Source organism: Peromyscus maniculatus, chromosome 6 (genome assembly GCF_049852395.1).
Source record: "Peromyscus maniculatus bairdii isolate BWxNUB_F1_BW_parent chromosome 6, HU_Pman_BW_mat_3.1, whole genome shotgun sequence".
NCBI lineage: Eukaryota > Metazoa > Chordata > Mammalia > Rodentia > Cricetidae > Peromyscus > Peromyscus maniculatus.
Window position 1 is genome coordinate 61710740 of NC_134857.1, and position 22101 is coordinate 61732840.

Genomic DNA, 22101 nt, shown 5'->3' on the forward strand with positions numbered 1-22101 from the left:
TTATACTATGTCTATAAGCCCTTGGATACCAGGTAGTAGAATGTGGTGGTTTGAAAGAAAATGGCCTCCAAAGGGAACAGCACTATTAGGAGGTTTTCCTATGTTCAAGCTACTGCCAGTGTCAGACTCAAATTCCTGTTGCTGGCTGATCAAGATGTAGCCAGCACCATGTCTGCCTGCATGCCATGCTCCTAGCTGCCACGCTCCCTGCTGTGATGATAATAGACTGAACATCTGAACTGTATGCAGCCACCTCAATTAAATGTTTTCCTTTATAAGAGTTGCCTCGGTTATGATGTCTCTTCGCAGCAATAGAAACCCTAACTAAGACATTTATAAAGAGATTTTCAGGCTTGTTTATCTTGATAAAGAACCAATTCTTTGATTGCTTCTATATATTATTCTTTGCATCTATATTTTATTAGTTTCTGTTCTAATTCTTATTTCTCTGTACTTCTTACAGCCTACTTGGTTTAGGTTTGGCTTTTGATTTTTCTAGAATCTAGAAATCCATTAGATTATTTGAAATATCTCCAAGGATACCTCCCAAGAAACTCTGTTCCATGGCACAACCAAATGACTATCCTAATTCTAAGAAAGACAAAGACTTTATTGGCAAGGAGGGAGTATCATCATAAGTAAGCAGTCAGAGATGTGGGTCATAGGTCTTGCTGTAGAAACTTTCCACTTATGGATCTGTATTTCCTTTGCAATTGCTCTGCTGTGCATTATCAAAGACTTAAGAAATTATTTAAATTTGCTTAAGGAGAATGGTTCCCTTGTCTCTGCTATATACTTTCTGGGAACTCAGATGGGAGGCCAAAAAGGTTCAACATCTGCTAACTGGAAATACGGGAAAATTCATGATGTGGAATTGGAAGATGAAATAAACCCCTTTCTTCTCAGGTGGTCTTTGGTTCTGGTGTTCTATCACCAGCAACAGAAACTCTTAAGATAGGAATTGGTACCAGTTTCTTGGAGTATTGCTATGACAGACCTGATCATGTGTTTTTTTAGGAGGATTGTGGTGGCATTTGAATTTTAGTTGGAAAAACTATTGAGTGGTCAGAGCTCAGTGGATTATTCTGTAGGAATTTGTCAGTTTGACAAGTTACATTGTTCAGAAATACTGAAGACATCGTGATAATATAACTAAATGGTATAGATGCACATACTGTGTCAAGATTCATGCATCACACAGAGTGGAATATAAAGCCCACTGAGGGCTTTTTCCATTAATAGAATGATGAGGGAGTCCTGGTCTGAGGAATTCCAAGATACCTTCTCCAATGTAAGAGACAAATTATAGCATATATTGCCTTCTACATTACAATTTAGGGGACTTTTTTTCATGTACTGGAGAAAATATTTTTTGACTGTATAAATGAATAATTTTCCAAACTTGTGTGCTTGGTGGAGTATAAGGCTGACTGACTGATTTGATTTGGGCCTAGAGCAGCAAAGATTGCTATATTAAGATTAAGAAGCTCTAACAGCAAATGACACACAATTCAGAAAGCAGCAACCATGATTCTGTACAGGCCTAACTAGGAACCACCAAATGATTAGCCTCGCTGGTCATAAATATTCATCTTCAACAATGTTCTAATGACAAGTCATGTCATATGTCTGTCAGGTCAAACAGTGAAAGTGTATAAAGCAGAGGTAATCCCAGGTATAGGCAGAACCAGAGGGCACTAGCAACCTATGTAAATGATGATACAGTCTCTCTCTACCATCTTTTCTGACACAAAATAGATACTGGTCAATAAAAGTCCAGCTTGCTGGTTTGCCCACGACATCAATGAAAGATAAAGATGAACTGTCAGTCAGTCTTAATCAGAGTTGGTACAGCACGCATGGGGGATTACTCACTCATCTATTTGGTGTAAGTAGGAAAATAAACCAGGATAAGAATATACATGGACTCATGGTTATTATTGCCAATCACAAAGGGGGCTTTAAGGCAAAAGCCTTAAAGATTTAGGCTGAGCAGTTCTGGAGAAAGGCATGGAAACAGATCTAAAGGAGTCTGAATGCAACAGGAATGTCTTGTCTTGCTGTTTTGGCACTATGGTATGTAAACTCCCAACAAAAGACATCTATTACCAATGAGATATATATCGAACAGACTGTTTAGTACACTTGGCTGGGATGTCTCAGCCTGACTCTGTACTGGCTGCCCAGTGTCAAAGTTCTGAATACATGAGGAAATATGGAAGGACCTATGAAAGGGCTTTATAATGTGGACTCCCACTTATTACATGTGATCTAGCTGTTGTCCTGGGGCATATCCAACCATCTTGCTAGCACCTGACATCAATCCTGAATAACCACACACAAAATCACCTGAGAATATACCAAGTGATGTCAACTGAAATTAGAGATTCTTAAACACAAACAGACCATTTTAAGTGGAATTGACACCCATTATGTATGTGCATTTGCCTTTCATACATAAAGTATTTGCCAACACTACTACTAGAGGGCTTCTACCTTCCACGATGTATAACAAGACATCAAGTAAAAGTATAATCAAAACAGTATAATATAGCAAGTTTATTATTTCTTGTGCATTACTCTATATAATAAAGACTAAGTGGCTAAAACAATAACAATTATCTTCTGACAGCCTGGAATGCAGACATAAGAATTCCAAGATCAACAAATAGGTAGGTTCATGTCTTCAGAGAACCTTCTCACTGCCTTGTAGAAGGCTTCTTTCTCCTGTATACTCACATAGTCCTTAATCTGTATATGCATGTCCTGATGTTTCTGTGTGTCATCTAGTCCCTGTTTTTATAAGGCCACAAATCTGACCAGATTAAAAACTACCCAGATGACTTCATTTTAAATTAAACGCCTTTTTGAAGCCTTGAGTCCATATATTACCATAAACCTGAGTACTAGTAGTGAGGGATTTACTATATGGATTAATGAGGAGCATGGTAAAGCTTATAACACAAGGAATCTACCCTAGTGAAGAAATTATAGCAGTGAGTAGATGAGCCTAGGATGTATAACTAGTATGATTCTTAGTGAATTGTTTTGTAATGATTTGTATCTTGCAGCCTTGGGATTTATGATAAAAAGACCCTTGTTCCCAAGGAGAACATTTTTGCGAGAGAGCACAGTAAGAGTCCCATATGCTACCTATTTCCTTATGCCAAGAGACCAGCCGGAGCAGAGTGAATTAATATTATTAGCAATGGCAATCCAATGCAAGTATCATGAAAAAATGAATGATATATACACATATATGGGTGTACGTGTGTGTGTGTGTGTGTGTGTGTGTGTGTGTGTGTGTGTGTGTGTATACAGCCATGAATATATAGTTGATGTCAGATGGTTCTCAGGGTACATCTTTTGATTTTTTTAAAATTATTTTAATAGTAAACAGACAGTAGACTAGGAATGATTTACAAAAGGAATAGTATTCACTGGGATTTGGGTCTGGGTTATATCTCTTGATAAGAACACAAAAAATCACAAGCTAAGCATGAAGATAATTGAGGTTGGTGTGTGCTAAATAACAGTTAAATCCTGAGATAAATTCTAACATTGAGAAAAATTTACTCCACTGACCCTTTCAGTACTTGAGGAAGGTCTGTCCATGTGCCAACCTTTCGACACTTCACCTGAAGTGGGATGAGGGATGATCGGTACATAATACAGTGGTACAGATTCTCTCATTGTGGCTAGTGCACACACTGGTATGTACACTGATGGGTTCTCACAATTAAGTCTTTCAAGAAACTGCCTTTCTCCTAACCCTCCCCCATCGTGGTGGTGGCTGAGTGCTGCCTGACTTAAGTGTGCAGACAAAGCCTGCTCCTGGCTTATTTGGATCAAGTCAAAAATGTCAATTAAAGGCCCAGAATTCCTAGGAGAGTTGTCAGAAGTCCCCTTTAATGCTGCTTGTTACTCAGCCCCTCTCTGTACCTGCTTCTGCCTTCCTCACTGTTTTATAGGTATTTGGCTGAGACTATACACCAGTACCAATCTTCTTTCATCTCAGATAATGTTTCCACGGACCTCATTTTAAGCAGGTGGAGATAACATTTGACTCTTTTATGACAAGTTAGCTGGCATAACTTGGAGAAAGATTTGAGCAATAAACTTAGAGCCACATACCACATATTTTGAATGCTGGAAAATGAAAACTTTCTGTATCTCCTCACCTATCTTTCTCTTGTTCTAAGAGTAAAATCCAGAGCTCATACATACTTGGAAAATGCACTATTGAGTTTTAGCCCAGTCTCAGGTTCCTCTATTTATAAATGAGTGAGTAGTTACATAATTTGAACAGGGTATAATCTGTTTATGTGAGTAGAAAAATACACTGTTCATTACCAGTTTAAAGATAATTTTGTAATCTCCTCCTGCCCGCATAGATTGGTGATTTCACATTTCATTTATGAAGCCGTGTTTCTGTCATTGTTGCTAACTATATCATTCTCACTAACAGTGGAAGCAGACACACTGCCATGAGCCTGTCTCTCTTACAGAATAATATTAGGAATGACTGTGCTAATCGATGAGTTATTAACTAAATAAATATACAATCTCCCTATCTTTCACACATGTTTTCTTTTTAACTCAAACTCTCTAACTTTTTTTTGACATAAATCATTTATTTTCTCTAAAATGCATAGCATAATCCATGCACCCCCTTTAAATAACTCTTCATACAAAACCAAAATATCATTATCATGCATCTCTATGGCTGAAGTTTCTGGCTCATAATTGCAGTAAATTCTTTCTGGTAACATCATATGTGTCAGAAACTAATATACCAATGATAATTATGTGCCACAAACGTGCTTTTGCCTGGGAATTGTGAGCTGCTGTGTGAGGCCCATATCCTTCCTGCTGCTCACATAACATCTGCAGTTCCTGTTTTGTCTGGCTCAATCTAGTTAATGTTTCACTGCTCTTCTTAAAAAATTTATGGTGAAAGGAAAATCTTAGTTTTAAATTCTGAATATACCCTAGTCAAATAGAAATAGAAGGTATTCTTCCACATTTACAGACGTCTTCGAGGCCTCAAGACACAGAGGCTAGACAGCTGAGTTTTAAGACACTCTAAATCAAGGTGGTACTGAAAAATGAAAACGTTCACTTATTAAAATACTAATGAAAACCAACATTACCCCCTTCCATACCACTCATCATCATCCTCTCCCGTTATACCATCTTAGTCAACTGTTGATATAATTGCTGTGACTTCCAAACTTGATATCTTCAGAATCACTTGGGGAACTTAGTAAATAAATTCCTCATACCTCTAGAGATTCTAATTCAAATATTATGGAGTTATTGTTGGGTATTGGGGTTTTTCTAAACTGAATACCTCTAAGTTCCACTAAATATGAGTTCCACTGAAATCAAAGAGTTAAATGACATGAGCTGACCATCAGTATTTTACACACAAATTATATTTAAATAGTTTAATGTCAACTTCTGGTTATAATAATATTTTTATCACTCTACACATATATGTTGTCCTTTGGTGATTAAAATGACTCAGGTCATTCATATTAGAATATTGTTCCTTTTTGGTAGTATAAAATGGCCCTGTGAGTAATTTGGTATAATGTTCAGGGTTGACCAGACTATGTCTCTATAAGTTTTATGATGGCAAAAATATCAACACCACTTAGCTTTGTAGTGCAGTACATTCTCAAGTAGATGTTTTATAATAAGAATCAATTTTAAATAGTCACTAAAGGAATACATCCTGACGTTCTTATTAGTTTTCCAGCTCCAAGAGTTTTCCGTCTGGAAAATTTCAAGGACAAACACTTAAGAGTTCAATTGCCATCTCTGCTACTATCCTGGCAATCCTTATGTCATTTTCCCTTTTGAAAGAATGGGGACTGGTTCTGTGGGTCCCCTACTGAGGCGTACACAAAAACTACTCTGTTAATCTAGAAAATATGGACGCCTTTCCATATTAACACTTAGAAGAAATGATAAAAGCAAGAGCAAGTCTATAAAGGAGCACAGGTTTAGAGGAACATCAACTGCATTTCACATACGTCTATACCTCCTGTTCAGGTTATTTCCTCATTGTTTTTGTTGTTGTTTTTGTTTGTTTGGTTGGTTTTTCATTTCTAGAGACCAGTCATTCTCTCAGAAAGGTGTGAACTGAGCCATAAGTGTATTTTGCTCCCGTTCTCTGGAAAAACACTCTCCTTCATGCATGATAAGGAATTGGAAGTTACTGGCTAGAGATTTGGGTGATAGTGAAGTTGGTGAGAATGTAGTGGATACTAGGAGGCAGAGATGATCAGGACAGTAATAGCAAAACTAGGATCAAGATTGGAGAGCAGGACTGGGAACCTTTCTTTTATCTCGGTGCTTCTGGAGCTTGAATGTGCATCACAGGCATGAAAAACAAAGAGCTGCTGCTGGATGCAGCAGATATAGGTTGAGTCTGGAACTCTTCCAATCTCAGAAGCTCCCACACATTGTTGCTGCTGCTGCTGCTGCTGCTGCTGTTACTTCTGTGACATACACAATGCATTCTTGGGGCAGCAAACCCTGCCAGAGGCTTAAGGATTCTGACCAAAAGAAAAAAAGGAGAGAAGTAGTGACTCCCTCAAGCATGGTGTTGTAGAACCCAAGACAGGACATTGAGCTTAAGTCTTGATTTCCTATGGGTTAGCTGTGAAACCAATTAAAAAAATGTCCTGTGTTTTGAGGGTCATAATGTCCAGTGTATGAACATTTCAACTGAATTGGCAAAAGCATCCTATACAATAATGTGTGTGGGCTGGAAGATGGAAAGAATGAAGGCACACATTGATTTGACAGATTTAGGTAGACCAGCGGCAGCAGAGTGTCAGTGAAGAATAAGTCATGAAGCTGGTCAGGTCTGACTCTCCAGTTAGAGGACTCTGGAAAAAGATCAATGATGAGAGTGTATAAACAGCATCATAGACACTGTCATGACCCCCCAAGATACCAGTATATATACCATGGATCAATTTGTTGGTTTTCTATTTAGTGTCCTTTCTCTGTATCTCTTTATTTTCCTGTGCAGTGCTATGGAGACAGTATGTTTGGGGAAAGTTCATCGTTTTTTCCACACTTCATTAATTCTGAACAACTATGAGTTACAGCAACTGGTGTAGAGACTAAAGACAAATGGATTTACTAGTAATATCCAATTCCCTTTGTCAGTTGGAAACAAGGAATTTGTTCTCATTCTCATAGAACCTGATGGGCATAACTTTCAGGGAGTGGCCCTTAGAAGATTGCTCTGAAACCTCACAACCATCAAAGTATAGGGCAGATAAACCATCTGAATTCTGATAGGAAACAAAGGGAAATTCAACACTCTTACAGTACTAGCAGTGCATTTACAGCTGTTGCTTCAGTTCACATAAATTAGTGTTCCCCATGGACCCAGATCAAATGTGTACTCAGGGGGCAACAGCCTGAGACCATACTGTAATAATTTATAGATGGATCAGAATGGTTCAAATGGATGTGATGTCATATAAGTTGCAGGTGTTCATAAACATGACACAGGGTTCAAGTTGCTCTGGCTTGAACCTAAGATGTTCCATTTGGAGATTTCTTAGGATGTGATAACCATAACAATTGCTGCAGACTCAAGATAATGCAAGTGTGTATGTGGAAAGAGAGTGTGTCTTTGGTGACCTATTGTATTCTGGTATTAATGTTGTATTTTTTTTTTTTGTGGATGTTGCACCTCTAGATGGTTTTAAGTAATCAAGATGTACATCTCATTTATTTTATGTTTTAAGTAGTAAAAAAAAGTTTAAAGAATATTTGTGTATGCACATAGTGCCTGCAAAGCTACAGGGAACCTATCTAACATTGAACTCTTGCAGGGCCTGAGCCCTTTGCCAGTCAGTGTCTGTATTCCGTGGGTCAGGTGACAGAGCATAGCACTTACTTTTGCTGCATTTCCTGCTGTTAGTTCTCAGAATTAGGCAACTCTGAGTCATTGGTTGTTTTGTTGTTGTTGTTAAAAAAAAATAGTTAGGCCTTCACAGTGACTACTACCCAAGTAACATCTGCCTCCATCTTAAATGAGAAAATGACTAGTAGCCTATAAAACAATTTGTTTTCCCCTGACACATCCCTATTATTTCCTAGACCCAAAAGACATATTTTGTTAGGTCATCTGAGAACATCACACTCATACATTAGTGTATCACAGTCATACAACATTGATGAAGTCATTATGTGTATAGAGTTTTCTTTGGAAACAACAGGCTAAATTAATCATCATAGATTTAAATTTAACAATGTATGTTTATTGCATACTTTACATTTTATAGACATATACAAATAATTCATGTTAAGTTTAAAATAGCATATAAATATCCTCTAGCTGTTTGAGTATTTTGTTTATTTTAGTGACTGCCTTAATCAAATATCAGTTAATCTAAATCTATGTGCCTATTAGAAAACTAACTACTACAGTGTATTAAATCCGTTTCTTTGACTAGTTCTTTTTGGACATAAAATACATTATCAGGAAGATTTTATTCCGTAAGTATTACTGATATAAATTTACAAGATTTATAAGGAAAGGATTGATATTGATACACCGATTGGTTAGTGATTGATCGAACTCTCTCTCTCTCTCTCTCTCTCTCTCTCTCTCTCTCTCTCTCTCTCTCTCTCTCTCTCTCTTGTACATGTAACCAAAGCTTTTGAAAGAAAGGATAAAAAAAACCATGTTGTTTGTGTGACTACTGCCATCCTGTCTAGCAATGTGTACATGTGAGACTTTGAATACAGAAGGCCTGTCTTCACATTCTACTCAGTCCAAGTTTCCAAGCATGACATAGTCTTTAAGTTTTTAGACCTCAGCTTTTAAACTTCTCTAGACTGTTATGTTGTGGATTTTACCACTTATAAGCTGATGTTCAGCTGCAAAAGCTGTGAACATAAGGATTCTTTTTTTTTTCCTTTGTGAGGAGGTGTTGGGACATTTTATTCTACTCATATTAGCATTGAAATAAGTAATTTTCTTAAATAAACATTTTATCAGCAGCATGTCAAGAGACTGAGTATTGCTTTTTATTTTTACTTTACCTTTTTAGCTTTATAGAGTAATGAATAACAAAATAAAATTTTGTAAGTCAAGGTATGTACCTTGATGTTTTGATATGCAGATATGTGCAATGACGCCATAAGTAAATTTATCATATCCATTACTTCATTAATTATTCAGTGTGTGTGTGTGTGTGTGTGTGTGTGTGTGTGTGTGTGTGTTACAAACGTGATGGGCCACCTATCACCTCAGGGGACTTCAAGGCTGGAGCTCTAACATAAAGCCTTAGTCTCCCAAGTGCTGGATTAGAGGTGTGTGCCACCAAGCAGAGTTCTGAATGATCATGCTCTCTTCATTTACATAGTACTGACATTTTCCTTTTTTACCAAAAAATTAGACTGAAACTGCATACTTCCTGAAAGTAGCTAAGAAAATTTAAAATTGGATTGGTTAAATACAATAAAATATCTGACATATGAATTATTGTAGAATAATTCTAGAATGCTTATGTAAATTGAAGTTTCTGTCCTGCCAGCAACTCCCAAATACCATAGCTGCTTTCCAGATAATTGAATCAGAGGTATAATATAACTTATTAAGTAATAATAAGTATTATTATTAATAATTTGGCCAATAGCTCAGGCTTATTACTGGCTAGTTCTTACATCTTAAATTAACCGATTTCTATCAGTCTATGAATTGCCACATGGCTGTGGCATTACCAGTCTGCTGGTATGTTGCTCCTTGGACAGCTGGCTGGTGTTTGCCTCAACTCCATCCTTATTTTCTCCCCTGTATTCTGTTTGGCTTTCCCACCTAGCTATACTCTGCCTGGCTATAGGCCAAATCAGCTTTGTTTATCAACCAATGAGAGCAACACATATTCACAGCGTACAGAAAGACTGTCCCAGAGCATGCTTAGCTATATAAAAATATAAAGTGATAATTGCATTTTCCATCTTTATATTTATTGCATAAATGGCCAAATTCATGTAACAGGATAAAGTTAATACCACTTTCTAATTCAAGACCTGATAGGATGTAAGATTCTCTTCTAAAATTAATTTTTTTATAACTCCACACATTTCTAGAATACATTCTGATTACATTAACCATCACCCTCTCTTATATGTCCCCTATTCTTGATGGGTTCTCTTCCCAAACTATTCTTCCTCTCTCTCCCATGGCTCTTAGTGACTGTGTGGTGGTCTTATGTTGGAAGCCACACTTGTGTATTTGCAACTGTGACAGCTATGTCATATCCCCCCCCCAAAAAAAAAAACCCAGCATTTTTTAGCACTATTCTCCACCCTTTAACTCTTCTAACTTTTCTGCCCCCTCTTCCATGATGTTCCCTGGGCCTTTAAGGGACTGATGTAGATGCCTTCTTTAGGGATATACACTGAATAGTCACTAATTCTCATCACTTTGAGCACTTGTAAGACTCTGCTTTAACTGTCATCCTCTACTTTTAAAAAAATATGCTTCTTTGACTCAGGCTAAGAGAAACATAAGTTTATGGTCATAAACATAAATGTTTAGGAGAAACTTTGGCTATCTGTTCATTTAGAAAAATGTCACTAGTATGTACTCCCCTAGGGTCTTTGATCTCTGGAGTCATAGGCTTTTGACAAATGTTATAGGACCAAGTATGTGTCTAATCTCATGGAGCATGCCCCCCAAATATTATCAAGGTGTGCTTAATTAATTTCTTAAACATTTTTTGTGGCTATTGAGCCAGTGGATATATCCTTTCTCTCAAGTTGCAATTGCAGCACTGAGAATTCACAGCCAGGAAGGATCACTGTTATATTTTCTTCCTCACTGCCCGCATAACATCTTCTAAATCATAAATGGTAACCAGCAGGGAGGAAACTTTTAGCTCAGCTCTTTGCTGAGCTTTATCCAAACGCTGTGTAGTCTTCAGCAAAAGGTCTTACCCTCGAGTTCTGATACCAAATGAAAAGCAATGGCAATATTCTACATTGTTCTGGGAGCCCCTGAGGGCTCTCTGGCTACCAACGTATAAGGAAATAACAAATACCTGGCTACTCAGTGGTAGGGAAGTCATGATTACTGGAGAAGAATCTCCAACTCCTAAGTTACTAAACCAGCATGATCCCTAACAGCAATCTATAAACACGTGCCTTTTATATACACAGATAAATGTAGTCTTCACTGCTCACAAAAGAAGCTTCTCTTTTTAACAAACAAGGATCAGCACAGAATACCACAATGAACCAAAATGCAGAGCTGTGAAGCACAGTCCCTGTGTATACATCTACAGAAAACTCCCACACTTAAGGCTCAGGGAACATTGCAGAAGAAGGAACAAAGAGATTTTAAGGATCTGGGATCAGGGACTTTGCTGTGAGATTGTGTCTCCTAGGGATATAGATATCAGAAGTACTTATAAAGTCTCACCAATACGACCTGGAAAATATGAGCTGAACAAGGATGATACAAGCAAACATGCCAAACTGACCTGAGAAAAAACCCCGTAAGGTTTTTCTTACCTAACCCTACCCAAAGAACTATAGGCAAGTGAGAGGAGCTGGGACTGGGAGAGGTGGCCTTCCCCCCAGGGAAGAGCACATCCACTGGGTGTCCACTGCCAAACTTCATCCTGTAAATATTCATACAGGCAGCATTCTATGGACTTAACAGGTTATATTTAGGTATATTTGTGTCTAGACATATAATTATATGCATACAATAACAATTTATAATATGTAGAGCCATGAATTTGAAGGAGAGAGGAGAAGGGAATACGGGAGGGTGTAGTGGAGAAAAATATTGTGGTCAAAGTATAATCTCAAAAATAAGGAAAGATAAAAATCTCTATGGATTCTGGGAGTATAACTCTGTTCACATTCTTTTATTTTGAATTATAATTTTAGTTTATAAATAGTTTCCCATTGGGTTTTTCCATACATCCCTATGTTGCATTGGCTGTGTGCTCACTTCCTACTTTCCCAGAAATCTCTGCTCCCTTCAACAAGAAAATGTTTCCACCCCTAGTACCTCCCCCTACTTTTGTAGCAGATAGGTTTTGTTCTCACCACTCCTGAAAACACTCCTCTGCCACTTGTGGCTGCTTTCTTACCTTCTTGTCTCAACAACTATGTGTTCTAACTTAAACACAATCTTATTTCAATGTTGGAATTTGCTTATGGAAAAAAATACAGCATTTGCCTTTCTGGATATGGGTTACTTGATGAGTATAATATTTTCTAATTCTCCTCAGTTTCCTGTAAGTTTCACTTTTCTTTAGTGCTAAATAGAATCCCACTGTGTGTATATAGCACACTTGCATTATCCAGTCATTTTATAGATAGATATCAAGACTGGTCCCATTTTCTAGTTATTGTGAATAGAGCAGGAGTACATACGGATGCTAAATGATCTCTGTAGTAGAATACAGAGACTTTTGGATACATTTCCAGGAGTTACATAGTTGAGTGATACGGTGTTTCTATTTTTAAGTTTTGAGAAACCTCTACACCGAGTACCACAGTGGCTGCACCAGTTTACAGTCCCATCAACCAGGAAACACTACTCTCGTTTCTCCATATTCTCACAGTATTTGCTGCCATTGGTTTTCTCAGCCTTTCTGACTAGGGTGCAATGGAAACTCTAAGTACTTTCAGTATGCATTATATTTAGCGAAGCTGAGGCCCACAGAATGGGAAAGGATGCCAGTAGTTACACATCTGCTAAGTTTGCAGCCTCTTCAATAAATACTTTACCCTCTGGTTTTTTTTTTCATGTCTACATGTGGATTATATATTTTTCTTCTTCCTGCATTCTGTGCTGAGGATTGAACCCAGGGTATCATTGAAGTACTCCCCAGCCCTGAGCTTTCCACTGGAATTTTCAAGAGCCTGGAAAAAAAGAAAGATCCTTCTGCTTCAAAGCTACATCTACCTTTCATTTCTGTGGACTTTTTTGGACAGTAGCCATATGAACCATTGTGTCTTCTACCTGTCCTTGAAGCCATTAAATCATCATTTCTTGTACACTACATAGTATGTCATTGGCCTCTGTGCTCCACCTGACTGCCAACTGCTGTTGCCTAGCAGTTGGAGCAAAAGCATCCTGGGAAGATTGGTTGGCATATTAATTTCCTCTCCAGACTGCTGGCTTCCCTAGAGGGGTAGGACACATTTATGTGACAATCAGTCACATCAAAGGTTACCTGTGGGAGCATTATTTAACTTTTTGACCCATTAAAGGGACCCTGGAGAAAATTTATCAAGTCGTTTGACATAGAAGCTACAAAAAAAGGAGTCAAAGAACTCCCATAATTTTGCAGCCTGGGTGATATGGGGGGCTGATAACATCAGTCATAGAAACAGGAAATGCTGAGCAGTGTGGAAATCAGGGTCCATTCCAAATACCTTCTGTGAAATAGTAACTTGATATAGGTTCGAAAGGCAGGACAAAAGCATAGGATAAAAGAAGATTGAACAGGAAGATTTAAAAAGTGAATTTTCAGGAGCTAGCATTAAAGCTATGAGACTGACTAGCCAGAGTATTCAGAGAAAAATAATCCCCATTTATATTGGTCATAGTGGACCACAGCCCAAGTGCAGCTCAATTTAGGCATGTGATCAAATGCCATCAAGGAATGTGTAAATGCAGAGCCATGGACCAGACTCTGATGACTTCTGGAGAAGTACACATGTATATATATGAGGATAGATAGTGAGTAGAAGTGTGTGTGTGTGTGTGTGTGTGTGTGTGTGTGTGTGTGTGTGTGCTCACAATGATTAAAAGTCTGATTTCTACATAATTTAGAAGAACGTCTTCATGACATCAGTTTGAAGGCTCAGAGTACAGCTCCTTTTGAGGCTAGACTGATTTTATTATTGGCCATAGTCCACACTACTCAAACAGTCTGTACTTCTATTTTTGAGTCCCACAAGTGTGTTCTCAATGCTTGTCACCTTTATGGTTTTAAGTGTGCAACCTGTGACCCATGAGACTGAACTGAAAAATTTCATCATGAGTACAGTTACTAAATTTTGGACCTCAGTATTAAGAATTATTATGGTTTAACAGTTAGCTTTATTTGGATATATTTCATGCATTTCCCAAATTCATGCACTGAACTTTAATCTACCATGCCTCAGGCAGGGTTATTGCAAATGTGGTTAGTGAGGATATCAACACAACAGAACAGAAGAGTCCCCTGTTACACTACGCCGTGGAATAATTCTCCTATACAATGTAAAGATTTGTCACATAAATTGGTTTAACAAGATGCTGATTGGCCAGTAGCCAGGCAGGAAGTGTAGGCAGGGCAACCAAACTAAGAATGCTGGGAAGAGGAAGGGCCTAGTCAGGAGTCAGCAGCCAGACACAGCTGAAGCAGGATGAAAAATGCTGCACTGAGAAAAGGTACCAAGCCACATGGCTAAACATAGATAAGAATTGTGGGTTAATTTAAGTGTAAAAGCTAGTTAATAATAAGCCTGAGATACTGGCCAAGCATTTGTAAGTAATATTAAGCCTCCAAGTCAATTACTTGAGAAGCAGCTGCTTAGTGTTTGCAAGTTGCTGGCAGGGCAGAAACTTCTGTCTACAACACTATGCCTGAGTCTTCATCCACAAGGAAATCTGGGCATAAACATGTATAGGGGAGAATGTCATGTAAGGGCAAGACCTTCAGGCTGGAGAACACTGAATACTGCTATGAAACACCAGATACCAGGACAAATATCTGGAACATGTTTCCTGGAGGATCCAATCCTTCAAACATGCTAGTATAGATGTTTGGCTTCTCGAGCTGAGCATAGTAATTACTGATGTTTGTGGGACCAAGTTTGGAGCCCTTGTAAGCTAATACAATAAAAACAATATTATTCCTCAAAAGAAAAACAATTATTTAACTATTTTGAAGGCAGGAAAGCTTTTTGCCCTTACAATGACTGTTATTTTCAAATCTTACAAGAGAAAAATGCTAAAAATCATGGGGTCTTTTTCAAAGATCCATTTAGTTAACAGACATGGCTAGATTTAAATACTATTGTTCATAGAAATGCTGTGTATGTGAGGGTCTACTACTTAATTTCTTACAGTATAGATATCAACTTTAAATCTGAGTTGCAATTGCATCCACCATGTAGCTGGACTAAGATGAGGATGAATACGCAGAGGGATTTATGTAGTGCCAATACAGGGTCAGCATGGAGAGAACTGTTGCTGATATTATTATAAACTATTAGCACTAACATCCCTATTTTTTCTTAAGATTGAAAAGTGAAGTGGCATTTAAACTTTAAAGACTGCAAACAGAGAATTTGCTTTTCTGGGTTCACTATGGATTTCTTCAGACATATTTTTACATGCTGTCTTTGACCAGTATCCACATCTTTGTAGAAGGAAGCATAGATGAATCTGATCTCAGAGCAGTTAGATATCTCTATAAACCAAAAACTGATTACTTTATAACTGGTGTCAGGGTCAATTTCAGAGAGTCTGTTGTACAAAATAGAGGCCAATAGTGCAGTGCAGGTGTTTGATTACACTCAGCACCATGGCTTCTGAGTTGATTGCTATTCCCTGTGATGGAAACTCTGCTTAGATAGACCTTACTTAATTTTTATTTTCATTAGCCACCATCCATACCCAGTGCTATAACTAATGCCTGTTGAATAAGTAGAGAGAAAGTCTCTATAAACAAAGAGATGGTATTACACTGCAGTTCTCTTATCTAGGAAAAGGGGAAGTACAAAGTGTAGGTTAAAGCTATAAAAAACATTTTCTTTGATTTTTCTCGTTTTCTTTACTATAATAAATACTTGACGTAGACTAACTAACAAAGGGAAAATGGTTTTTTTTGTGTGTTTACTTTTACTTATGATTTCAGGGGTTTCCATTAGAGCTCATAGACCTCATTGCTTTTGAACCTATGGTGAGGCAATGTATTATGGTAGGAAACTACAGAAGAGAAAATTTCTCACTTGATGGCAGGCAGCTAAGAAGAAGGAGGGAGACAGGATGAGATGGAGTCACAATCATAAATTCTTCTTCCAGGGTATAGTCCTTGATGATCTCACTTCCTTTTAGGTCCCACCTCATACATTACAGTGACTTCCCAGCAACACCTTGGGCTAGAGACCAAGTCTTTACTATATGGGCACAGCACTGCCTATACTTCCTTAAAAATCAAAGAACATTCATGACTTATTTTTTTTTTTGTTTTTCTGGTTTTGGTTTTGGTTTTAGAGATCCTTTTTTATATTTTGGGTTTTTTTTTTTTTTTTTGAGACAGGGTTTCTCTTTGTAGCCTTGGCTGCCCTGAAATGTACTCTGTAGACCAAGGTGTCTTCAAACTCAGGGAGAATTACCTGCCCCTGCCTCCCAGGTGCTGGGATTAAAGACATGTCCATTTTTCTGTATTATTTTCTAAATTTCACCTACAATTGGTTTAGTTGTACCTTTTGAAATGTTTAGCTATAGCTGTGTGCTCCCAAGTCTTGCAAGACACGGTTTATAAATAGGAGTGAGGTTAAAAAGAAATGTTTAATGTATAATGTTATCTTTCTGACTCAACACATAAATGCCATTTTGTAATATATTTTAAAAGCAAGCTGGCTTGCAAAAACAAGATGTCTATCTATAGAACAATAACAAATGAATGGACAGAGTGAAATAGGACACATTAAAACAATTTTGTTTGTTTCTTGGTTTGCACTAAATTTAATGCCTTTTTTTAAAACATGATTATTTTTGCATATGAGTAAGGAATCGTAAAGCCTTACCCAGCTAAAAGTTCAAAACCACAAACACATCTTACTCAAATCTCACAGAAAATGTAACTAAGTTTGAAAATGTATACCTATATATATTTACCATGGTAGAATTATTAAAAAAAACCTTGCTGTAACTTGGAAAAATATTTCTAGAATGATAGATAATATAATCAGGATCATAACTTTAATGTATGGCGACTTTTGTTATTTTAACTCTGATTTATTTTCCTCATGATGGAAATTTGCAGCTACTCATTTTTGCATCAACTTTCTGGGAAATGAAGCAAATTCAAAATACATTTATAGGTGAAGAGGATGCAAAGATAGCAACAGCTGACTAGGCCTGGTGGCATGGAGTTTAAGTTCTCATTACTCAGTTTATTTTAAAGCCTCCTAGAATGTAGAGGTGTTGGGCACATGCACAAATTTTTGTGAGAAGAAGAATAATGAATAGATTTCATGGAGATGAATTAAAATTAGTTTCAATCAAAATATATTTTGAATCAGAATTCACAGACATGTGAATGGGACAGAGGGAGCTTCCAGGGGCCCTGGACATCTTTGTACGGACTTGTAGGGTGTGACAAGAATGTGAGCCCTGACTATGTGGAACCCACACCACTTCACCATATTGTTCTTGTCACTCAGGTTTACTAAGTGCTTCCTAAAAGCAGGAGACTCCCCAAGATCAGTGAGTGTCTTTGAGCTTCATGCACGATCAGTATCTGCCTGGCCTCACTTGGCCACCCGTTTGGCCTGAGAGACTAGGCAATGTGTAAAAGTTGGCTTTCATGCTACATTCAGGGTTTCTTGCTGCCCCAGGAGCCTGAGTCTTCTCACAGCATCCACAAAACACATAAAGGCTTACCATGGAGTAAAGCAACTCATAAGGGCAAATCACAGGCCCCAACAGTATCCGAACTCAAAGTGGGCACACTCCATAATAAAAAGGGTAAGAACGATGTGTAAAAGATGGCTTCTGCTGAGATGACTGTCACTCCTGGCAATTGAAATTGCAACTGAAATACAAATGATAGTTCTTTCAATTCACTGCTTTCTTTGGTTTGCAAACCTTCAGTGGAACCAAAATTAGGTATAAGCCACAATGATGATAATCAAATGTAACAGAAAAAAAAAATCATTTTGTAGGAAGAGATTTGTTATGTACTAGTCACAATTCAGAGAAAATATTTTGGAACTACTCAACTGTAAAGAAGAAATAGACTTGGAAACTCTTTGAAATGAATTAAATAATAGCACATTTGAGCTGTTTAGCAGCAAAATGATGAAGATGATTTTTTTTATGATTCAGATGCTCCCAGCAGTATTGATTTGATGTTTGAGCAGCCTCCTTTATTGAATATGGTTTGGAATAATGAAACAGCTGTGGTATACTTCTAAAGATGTAATTTTTACTTTATGAACTCTTTGGGAGGCAGTAATCTCAAATTGAAAGCATTAGGTTGCAGCAAGCAGTATGAACCCTGAAGTCTCTAAAAAACTGCACTTTAAAAGATGTTTACATTAGAGACTGGAGATTCTGATTCTTTTAATGCCTCTAAAATTTACTACAAAACAAAATGTTCGTGTCTGAATGGGAAGGAAAAAACTGACAGATTCTCTTGACATTGTTCACACAAGCTTTAGTGTAGAACAGAAATCAGTGGACATACAGTCGTAAAGATTATGACCCTACAAATGCATATGCTATTTCATGAATAAGTTAAAAAAAAAGGCTAAGAAAAAAGAATCAAGAGTGCCCATGATTCCACTGAACACTAACCTTTTTAAAAATTCACAAACTACCTTGTTTTTTAAATCAATTTATAATTTTGTGTTAGGCCACATTCATGGCTGTTCTATAGTACATGCAATCCATGGGCTGCGAGTTCTCCATGCCAGGATCCTATATATGCAAATAAAACCTCAATAAGAAAAGCTAGGAGAATCATTTCCTCCTTAGTGTTTTCATTTTACTTCATTCACTAGTTTACGTGTTTCTGGTGCATAGTGAGGTCTTGTGTACAATGATGGTAATAATGACAAATTAGAGGCTTTTTGTCTTTATTAATACTCGCTTCATTCCCTTTACCTTTACCGAGTAGTGTTTTGTGAATCAACAGTGTGTGCCGCCCTTTGTCATGTTCACATATTTGCTATTATCAGTGCTGGTCACTGGGTATTATTTCACATTTTCTGTGTGTTTTCAGGGAATGAGTGTGGGGTTTGGCTTTTCTTTTGGGTGGGATGGATACAGAAGTGAGAACACTGTTTCTTTGGTAAGATGTACTGCTGTCCAGGGTCACAGGGATGCAGCAACTGGCCTGTTTGTAAGGAAAACATTTTTAGACTGTGTGCAGTTGCTTTTCTAATTTGCCATAACCAAACATCTAACAAAGCACCTTAGGGAAGGAAAGGTTTGCTTTCACTCACTGCTTCAAGGAATAGTTAGTCAATCATGGCAGGGAAATCATGATGTTAGGAGTGTGATGTACCTGTTCACATCGTGTCTGCAATCAAGAAGGAAAGAGATTCAGAGGAAAAAATACTACTGTAAATTGTAAATAGTCAATATACAATCCTATTGAATGCAGATTTGTGACTGTTGGCCATATTATCTCAGAGGATCAGATAAATAAAGTTTATTTCCTATATTAAAGAAAGAAAGAAGGAAAGAGAGATGAATGCTGGTGCTGGGATACAGATCAATGGGATAGTGCTGCTTGTACACTTCCTTCTTAGTTAAACCTTTCTGGAAACTCATAAACCCACAGAGATGAGTTACCTTGCCGATTGTCTATCTTATCAGTCAATGATGAAGATTGCCCACCACATACTGTAGTCTTTATTTTGTGGGTCCATCTTATCAACCACAGTGCACTAGGGCATATTCATCCTTAGTGGCAGTGAATGCTTGTCTAGTGTTTGTAGCTTTAGTCAGATGAACAATTTAGAATTCTTTTCACTTTGTTTTTAATGTCTGTAGACCTTGTTCTTTCATTAAAAAGAAAGTCACTATGGGCTGGTGTGGAGCTCAATGTTAAGATTCTTGCTTAGCATGTTGTAGGCTCTTGGTTAATCCTCAGCACTGCAGAATAAAACAACACCACACAACAGTATGCAAAGCAAGTTATTCCAAATATTGGGGTATCAGAGCTCCACACCACTGACTCCTGTTCTCCTAAAAGAACTATTGAGACTTGACAGAGGAGAGCAATACCGGCCCCTCTACTCCACTTTTCTAAGAGGAAGGGCTGCTTTAAGCCACGTGTCATCTCATACCAGCACGGTGTTACGGTGTTGGCCACACCAGCATCTAAAGAATAACACCAACTCCTTTCTGTTCTTCAAATAAATATCTAGAGGTTTCAAAAAGGCAGCAGGAGCTTGAGTGTTTCAATCCCCTTGTTTGCCACATTATCCTGTTGAGTCAGCTGGACATGCCAAGCTGGTTGGCTGGGAAGACCCCAGGGCAGTGCACTCTCCTCCTGTCTCAGCTTCCATGCACAGTCCACTTGCTGCCTTCTCAACAGGTGTGGCCTGCTGCTTCCAGATGTCTCCCACATGTCTCCAGTGATGCAACTGAGTGGGTGCTCCCTGCAGTGACTACACATTACATATCTGCCAGGTGTATGTGGACACAGGAGTGATAACTTCTACAGCTCTTTGAAGGATAAAGATTCAAATTTGGTGGATAAGAGAAGGCTTTCTTCTCTTCTAATGTGTGAAGGTGCAGTGGCATGGTGCTGATCTTTCTTTTTTCTTCCTTTTACTCTCTCAGCCTCAGGAAACCTGGCTGTGCTCATTTCCTTTAAAGGATTATGTAGTCAAGGCCTTTATCACACAGCTGAGGTGACTGCAGATGACAGCAAACTTTGAATGAGAAGGTCATTCGGGCACTGCCTGTGATGCCATTCCTGCTGACAAAGCTGAGCCTTGCAAAGGGTCCCCTCCATAGCATCAATCATCATCATGTTGCAACAGTGGATGACATTGTCACTAAGTCTGCTGAAAAGGATGGTTCTTTAAACGAGGTGAGGTTAATTTATTTAAAAACAGTAGGATAATTGTGTCTGCTTCTTTTCACTTAAATGTCAAGAAAAATAAATACATATTTCTTCTGCTCTTTCATTTTGTAAATAATACCATGCAAGAACTTCAAGAATACTTTATGGTGACATTTTATTTGTACTGAAATGTGATTTTATTTGCCTGGGGGGTCAGAGCTAATAGCAAGCCATAGCAGAAGCTGGGCGGTGGTGGCACACACTTTTAATCCTGATCACATGACAGGCAGATCCCTGTGTGTTCAAGGATACAGCCAGCATGGAAACACACACCTTTAATCTCAATACCAACCATAGAGACCTAGAGGTCTGTATAGACAGGCAGTGACAAGGTGCCATGTGGATGGGTTTACAACCAATAAGAAGGCAGAACAGAAAGTCAATAAAAGGACAGACACACAGGAAGTAGTTTTCTTTTCTGAGGGGAAGGACACGGCGGCAGCAGCAAGGGTAAGAAGGTGGTTTTAAGTCTCAGCTCTTAGCTACTGCTCTGCCTCTTGGGCTTTTAACTCTGCATTTGGTCCTGTGTTTCTTATTTAATAAGACTGTTACATCTACAATACTTTATTGCCAAGTTCAAGGGAGATATTTTAAAACAAGATAGTGAACCAATTGGACAACTTATAAATAAAGCAATGCAAAGGTTTGTCATTTAGAATTCAAATGAGGGCTGGGCAGTAGTGGCGCACACCCTTGATCCCAGAACTCAGGAGGCAGAGCCAGGTGGACCTCTGTGAGATTGAGGCCAGCCTGGGCTACAGAGTGAGTTCCAGGAAAGGCGCAAAGCTTCACAGAGAAACCCTGTCTTGAAAAAACAAAACAAACAAACAAGCAAACAAAATTCAAATGAGGATAACTCCTCTGCTAGTTCTTAGACAGCTTTGTCTGCAAAGAGGACCACATCTCCTCCATCCAGTTTAGAGAAATCTCGTCATAGTTTTCAGTCTAAATTATTGCATGAGAGCTAGTATTTCCAGTGCTGTGTCCCTAGTCAATGGGGTTGTTCTACGAAATTCTGGGAACTATATAAGGTGGCACCTAGCTGGATGAAGTGGGTCACTTGAAATGGAATTTTTAGTGGTATCTTGTCTTCATCACTCTCCTGTCTCTTGTTGCCAAAAAATAAGGATCAGCCTCTACCACACAGCAGCAAATCTCTAGAGAATAGCAGAGGGTGATGATGAGGTTCTTCTATAAGATGTGTAAGAAAGCCTTCCTAATTCTTTCTTTCAAA

The 22101-nt window shown here is 38.1% G+C and overlaps 1 long non-coding RNA gene across 3 annotated transcripts in view; it reads left to right on the top strand.

Moving 5' to 3' along the window:
- LOC121830183 (uncharacterized) overlaps window positions 1-20931 on the top strand; it is a 46920-nt gene extending 25989 nt beyond the window's left edge. For 2 of the 3 annotated variants that reach the window (XR_013052120.1, XR_006073180.2), the window contains 3 exons: window positions 2633-2672; window positions 3072-3221; window positions 20582-20931. This is a non-coding gene — a long non-coding RNA (uncharacterized LOC121830183). The remainder of the gene's footprint in view (window positions 1-2632; window positions 2673-3071; window positions 3222-20581) is intronic. The other variant, XR_013052121.1, reaches the window with a different exon arrangement.
- Window positions 20932-22101: the final 1170 nt, after the last annotated feature.